This window comes from Neofelis nebulosa, chromosome 12, assembly GCF_028018385.1.
Source record: "Neofelis nebulosa isolate mNeoNeb1 chromosome 12, mNeoNeb1.pri, whole genome shotgun sequence".
NCBI lineage: Eukaryota > Metazoa > Chordata > Mammalia > Carnivora > Felidae > Neofelis > Neofelis nebulosa.
In genome coordinates this window covers 92,906,171-92,913,167 of record NC_080793.1, presented here as the reverse complement: position 1 = coordinate 92,913,167, position 6,997 = coordinate 92,906,171, and the positions used below count along the sequence as shown (strand labels likewise).

Below are 6,997 nucleotides of genomic sequence, written 5' to 3'. Positions count from 1 at the left end.
GGCATGTGATCTCACTCCATCAGATCGTGTCAAATATAGACTCAGAAAGGAGTCATGGCAGAACTTGACAGAGGCCACAGCTGCTCTTGGATTTTTGTGTCTTTTGTAGAAAGTGGTAAATTTGTCCTGGCACACAGTTCCCTTAAGACAAAGCAGAGAGCTCATCCCTTGCTGATTTCTAGAGGAAAAGCTCAAATGCTATGAAAATACATCCCCAATTGTATCTGGAGTTATAGAATTTTTGTTAATTATTTAGTTAGTTAGTTTAGTTATTTAGTTATAGAATTCTACTTTTTTTTTTTTTAAACAAAAAGTACCCCCCCTTATGCCATAACATGCTACCCTTTATGGGATTACCAGCCATGATTATTCGATGGCAAGAAGCATTCATAATGACTCGTTTTATTGATCGTTCTCAGACATGAAATGTTTTTCAGAATCTCAGAAAGGTTCAGGATTGGGGAATCTGGCTCCGCCCTCCAGTCCCACCCCACCAGCCTCACCACCACCTCCAGGAAGAACACAACACAGATCCTTCAGGATGGATGAAAACGCCCTGCTAATCAGGCCTTCAGGAGACGACTGTCCATGGCCCTGTCAGGTTTCTCCTTCCTAAACAGCTTCTACTCCAGGGAAAGGTTTTCTTGATTCTGACAGAGTCCCTTCTGCTGACCTTTATGTGTTTTTCTTTATTCTGTTTCATTAAGTTGAGGTCTAATTGACATAGCATCAAATTACTTGCAGGTGTACAATGCGATGTGCGGTATTTGTATATATTTACTGTTCTCAGTGTGTGGGTGGAGGGTCACAGAGAACAGCTTTGTGATGTAACAGAAGCAGAAGCGTAGGCCCAGTGAGGCTGAGTCCCCACAGCTGGTTGTCAGCAGAGAGGCCTGGTCTTCTGGGCTCGAAGAGCATTTTTTTTTCACCATGTGGAATTCATTTGAACATACATTTAAATCCCTCCCCAGCTTCCATTTTTCAAGTTGAAGATGATCTTTTAGCCTTTCCCAAAACTTACATATTTTCTTATTTTCTCCTAGTTCTAAAGTGAAAATATCAGGGCACTTGGGTGGCTCAGTCAGTTAAGCATCCAACTTGGGCTCAGGTCATGATCTCATGGTTCATGAGTTTGAGCCCCATGTCGGGCTCTGTGCTGACAGCTTGGAGCCTGGAGCTTGCTTCGGATTCCGTGTCTTCCTATCTCTGCCCTTCCCCACTTGCACTCTGTCTCGTTCACTCTCTCAAAAATAATAAATAAGCATTAAAAAAAATAAAAAAAAGAGTATATGCTTTTAAGTGAAACTTTTGCTGGTAATACAAACATTAATACAAACATACCTTTATGTGGATGTGTGATAAAAATGTATTTTTAGGGTTCCTGGGAGCTCGGTGAGTTGTGCGTCTGACTCTTGATTTTGGTTCAGGTCATGATCTCACAGTTTGTGAGTTTGAGTCCTGCATCAGGCTCTGTGTTGACCATGCAGAGCCTGCTTGGGAGTCTCTCTCCTGTCTCTGCCCCTCGCCTGCTCATGCTCTGTCCCTCTCAAAAAGAAATAAATAAACATTAAATCAATCAATCAATCAATCAATCAATCAATAAAATAAAGTGAAAACATCTCTTGAGTTCTTATCCACTACATGTCAGTGATGAATGCACCGGGGATACAGGAACCAACACCACCGCCCATCCTTCGAGGGCCTTGGAGTTTGAGGGAGATGTTGATAGCTTAGGGGTTGGTTGGGGTAAGAGGTAAGGGGTGTGTGTGTGTGTGTGTGTGTGTGTGTGTGTGTGTAGGTTAGGGCACAAGAAGAGGTATCATCATGTCTGTGGGGCTTTAAGAGAAATGTTAAGGGAAGTTTTTACAAAAAGTGAGGTATTTTCACTGGGTCTGGAAGAAGGCACTGCCTGGCAGGTAAGGGGAGCATCCATTTTTAGCCTTCCAGTATTCAGCAATGTTTAAACACCGAAGTAATGCACTTGGCATTACTTCTGTGTGTGTGTGTGTGTGTGTGTGTGTGTGTGTGTGTGTGTGCGTGTGTATGCGCATGTCTTGAGTGGTAGTATTTGGACTAACAAGACCACGTTCATTTTGGAAAGGTCACTTCTGTTGCAATGTGGAGGGTGAACTGAAAGGAGAAAAAAAGGGGGAAATCCATTTAGGAGCTACAGTAAAAGCCCAGGAAAGAGACGATGAAGATTCGCACTAGGGAAGGGCCGCATCAGGAGGCTAATCCACAGGATTTAGTGGCCCTTTGAATACTGAGCGTTGAGGCAGAGGATGAGGGCCGCAGAAGTGTCCAGTGTTGTGCTTTGGATCCTGGGGTTGGACGTCTTACTACTAGGTTTGCAGTTATTCTGTTACGCATATCGGAAGTGTGGGCAGAGCACGAGCTGTGCGGTGGAAGACGAGGAATCCGACATCAGCTGCGTGGAACCTGAACAGCCTGGGAGTGTCCCGTGTGCACTGCCCTGTGGGCAGAGGGACACACGGCTCTGGAGAGCAAGGGAGAGAAGTACAAGAGGTGGAGTGCAGCCAAGGAGTGCACAGCTGGGTCCAAGGAGACATTAGCGAGTGAGAACAGGACCCCTCCCCAAGGGCAGGCAAAGTGGACTCAGGGAGGAGACTGAGTAGATATGCCTGACAGGCGGGAGGAGAACCAGAGCATGTGCTCACGTTCTGTCTGGTGAGAGGTCTATTCCGGGCTTGAATGCAGATGGTCAAATCCTCTGTGCTCACACGGCCTTTCATTGGTGCATGTGTGAAGGAGGGAGGGGGGAGAGGAAGGGGAGGGAGCAAGGGAGAGGAGGAAGGGAGAGAGGAAGGGGGAGAAGAAGGAGGAGAGGGGGAGGTGGCTAGGGAGAGGAAGGAGAGAGAATGGAAGATCTCTCTTCCTATTTTTTTGAATTGAGATGTAAGTGACCTATAACATTATGTAAGTTTAAGGTTACAGCATACTGATGTGATGCATTCATAGGGCAATATGATGGCCACTGGAGCACTAGCTAACACCTCTCCTGCCTCGCGTAATTTCCATTTCTTCTAGTGATGGGAACACTTAAGATCTAGTTTCTTAGCAAGTTTAATTTTTTATAATTGTGGGGTTTTTTTTTTTGGGGGGGAGTCTGTGATCCCTGTACTGTGTATTAATTACATCTTCAGGGCTGATTTATCTACAGGCTGCAAGTATGCACCCTCGAACAACCTTCAGACAACACCTCTGCCATTTCCCACCCCCAACCTTTGTTACCACCAACCACATCCACTGTCTTCTCAAGTTCGGTTGTTTGTTTTAGGTCCCACATTTAAGGAATATCATATAGTATTTGTTTTTCTCTGTACGACTTACCTCACTTAACATAATGTCCTCAGGATCCATCCCTGTTGTTGCAAATGGCAGGATATGATTTTTTTCTTACGGCTGAGTAGTATTCCATTTGTGTGTGTGTGTGTGTGTGTGTGTGTGTGTGTGTGTGTGTCTTCTTTATCCATTCACCCATTCTTGGAACTTAGGTTGTTTCTGTACCTTGGCTACTGTGAATAATTCTGCCATCAACATGGGAGTGCAGATACAGCTTTCATAACCTGTTGTCATTTCCTTTGGGTACATACCCACAAGTGGGATTGCTGAGCTGTGTGGTAATTCTATTGTTAATTTCTTGAGGAACCTCCATACTGTTCTCTAAAGTGGCTGGGCCAGTTTACAATGCAGGTAGCAGTGAACAAGTGCTCCCTTTTCTCTGCATCCTCACCCATACTTGGTATCTCTTGTTTTCTTGATAGCGATTCTGACAGGCATAAGGTGACATCTCGTTGTGGTTTTGATTTGCGTTTCCCTAATGGTGAGTGATGTTGAGCATCTTTCCACGTACCTGTTGGCCGTCTAGATGTCTTCTTCAAAAAATGCCCATTTAGCTCGTCTGCTCATGGTTGAATCGGATTGTTGGCTTTTCTTGTTATTGAGTTGTATGAGTTCTTTGTAAATGTTGAATCTTAACCTCTTACCTGATCCATGGTTTGCAAATATTCTCTCCCATTGTTTAGGTTACCTTTTTATTTTGTTGTTTCTTTTGTAGTGCAGAAGCATTTAGGTTTGATGTAGCCCCCTTGTTGATTTAGTCCTTAGTTGTTTGTCCATTTGGAGTCATGTCAAAAAAATCACTGCCAAGACCAATGTCAATGAGCTTGTATATGTTTTTTCTAGGAATTTTATAGCATTAGGTCTTCCATTTAAGTTTCTGGTCCATTTTGAGTTAATTTTTGTGAGTATTGTAAGATAGGGGTCCAATTTCATTTTTCTCCATGTAGTTAACCAGTTTTCCCAACACCGTTTGTTGAAGAGACTGTTCTTTCCCCATTGGATGTTCTTGGGCCTTATCAAGTACTAACTAACCATACACACGGTTTAATTCTGAGCTGTCTGTTCTGCTCCATGTATCTGTGTATCTTTTTTTGTGCCAGTACCATATTGCTTTAATTACTACAGCTTTGTAGTGTAGTGTGAAATCAGGGAGCGTGATGCTTCCACCTTTGTTCTTTCTCATGATGGCTTTGGCTATTTGGGGCCTTTTATGGTTCAATACCAATTTTAAGATTGTTTATTCTATTCCTGTGAAAAATTCCTTGGCGATTTGATAGGGATGGCACTGAACTTACAGCTGGCTTTGGGTAGCATGGACTTTTAATAATATTAACTCTTCCAATCCATGAGCCATTTGTTTGTGTCTTCTTTGGTTTCTTTCAACCGCGCCTTGTAGTTTTCTTGTAAGGATCTTTCACTTCCTTGGTTAAATTTATTCCTAGGTATTTCATTGTTTTTAATGCGATTGTAAATGGGATAGTTTTCTCTATTTTTTTCAGCTATTTCTTTGTCAGTATATTGAAATGCAACTTGTTTCTGTGTATTGATTTTACATCCTGCAGCTTCACTGAATACATTGATTAGATTGAATAGTTTTTTAGTTGAGTCTTTGGGGTTTTCAATATATAAGATCATATCATTTGCAAATAGTGACATTTTTACATCGTCCTTTCCAAATTGGAATGCCTTTGACTTCTTTGTCTTACCTGATTGCTCTAGACGGGACTTCTAGTACTATGTTGAATGGGAGCGGTGACAGCGATCATCCTGAGGCTCTCCTTCTGTTTCAATATTTTATTCAAGTTTTATTTTAAGTGATGATAATTAAAGCATTTGAAGGGGAGTCTAACTCCAAACAAAAGGGAAGACGACAATGAAACCAATAAGCTTCTAAACTGCCGAGTGGTGACCGTGCAGCGGAAGTCAGATTTAGATCCCAGGGATTGTCACCATGTGACTGCAGTGACAGACACTCTTCCCAGCTTGCAGTTGGAGCTCTTGGGGCAAGGGCAGCAAACCAGCAAGAGAGAGGATTAAGTCCTGAATCGTCGCCTTCATCGCACCCACCCTCTCTATCCCAAAATGGCATAGAAGAAACTCGACTGTACCCCACAGACTGCTTTGGTGTCAAGGAGGGAGGTGATAGAGTGGGGTAGAAAGAGGTCATGAAGATTCTTCCTAGAAACCCCTTTCAGATGAGTTTGTGCACAGCATCAAACAAGGAGCCTCTCCTCATTCAGGGTGGGAAACCCAGGTTTAAGTCTCAGAAAGTCACAATTTCATTCATGTACTCGATATGGATTTACAAAGTGCCTTCGTACTTTGTGAATTCCCCCTAAGACTACAGGTGAAAGGATGTTTTTGGAATCAGATTTCTTATGTACCTTTGAAATGGTAACACCTTCAAGCTGAATCATCTTTAACTTGGAGGTCTAACATGGTGTTCAGCAAAATCGCATCCAGATGTGCAATATTGAAAGGCACGCTAAGTTCCTAAGTTAGCTATGCTGCAAAATAATTTTAAATCAAACAATTGTATGGTATTCATTTATACTGGAAGTTCCAGTCCCAGACCAAGCTGGTGGCCCCGGCATTGATGTTCTTGCTGTCTGGCAGAGCTGACGACATTGGTTTGATACCCGGCTTCACAATCTGGATGTACCCTGGACCCATCAGGCTGGAGCCATTCCCTTTCACCAGGAAGCAGGTTTCAGGGTCGATCTGATACTTGGCTGGTATTCCAAAGTGAGTGTCACTGTTTCCTGCTGTCCAACTGAGACTGGCAGACTTTTCCAACTTCTTGTTCACCTTCTGGCAAACAGAGCCTCCAGACCCTGTCCTGTCATTAACATTGATGCGAGGCTGGAATTCTTCAGTCCTGTAGCCAACTGCAAAGTTGCTCTGGGTCTCTTGGGAATTTATGGTCTCAAGATTTGTCTGATGGCCAGCCAGCCAACCCTGGTAACTCAGCACACAGCACCCTGGATTGAAGGCCTGGTGATGTCGAAATCCAGGCTGATGTGCTCCTGCCTGTATCCTGCCTCAAATTTATCGTCTCCACCGCCTCCGCCCAGTGTAGGTGATCTCCCACAGTAATGTTGGTGCCTAGCGTGTGGTCAGATTCCATCTCTCCACAAATGTCAGACCATATTTAGTCCATCTGTACTTGGTTTCCAGATTGCCTGTCACTTCGGTGGCCTCAGGGTTGGCTGAGCCTGAGCCGGTAGATTCCAGACCATTCTCAGATTTTGTTTTCAGATCTGTTTTTTTTTTTTTAAAGGTAAATCCATAGCCCTTGGTGAAGACGATCCTGGCAGATTTGCCAAGACGTGCATACACGGGAGGCACAGCCGTCTTTTGCTTATGGGCAGCTGGGGCGGCAGGGGGCGGGGCTTCAGTGCCTGTCTGTTTTTCTTGTGTGAATTTTATAAATAGTCTTTTAAGGAATTTGATGCATTTATATGGGAGATTAAATTTAGGGCCATAGAGTTGTTTATAGTATTCCTTTGTCATCCTTTTAACGTCCACAGGATCAGTAGTGATGGCCCTTCTTTTATTTTTGATAATAGTAATTTGTGTCTTTGCTTTTTTTTTTTTTTTTTTTTTTTTTTTTTTTAAGTAGCTTGGCTAGAAG

The 6,997-nt window shown here is 43.3% G+C and overlaps 1 pseudogene; it reads right to left on the bottom strand.

The window, feature by feature from the left end:
- Positions 1-5,911: 5,911 nt before the first annotated feature.
- On the bottom strand, positions 5,912-6,698 carry LOC131490787 (voltage-dependent anion-selective channel protein 1-like; annotated as a pseudogene).
- Positions 6,699-6,997: the final 299 nt, after the last annotated feature.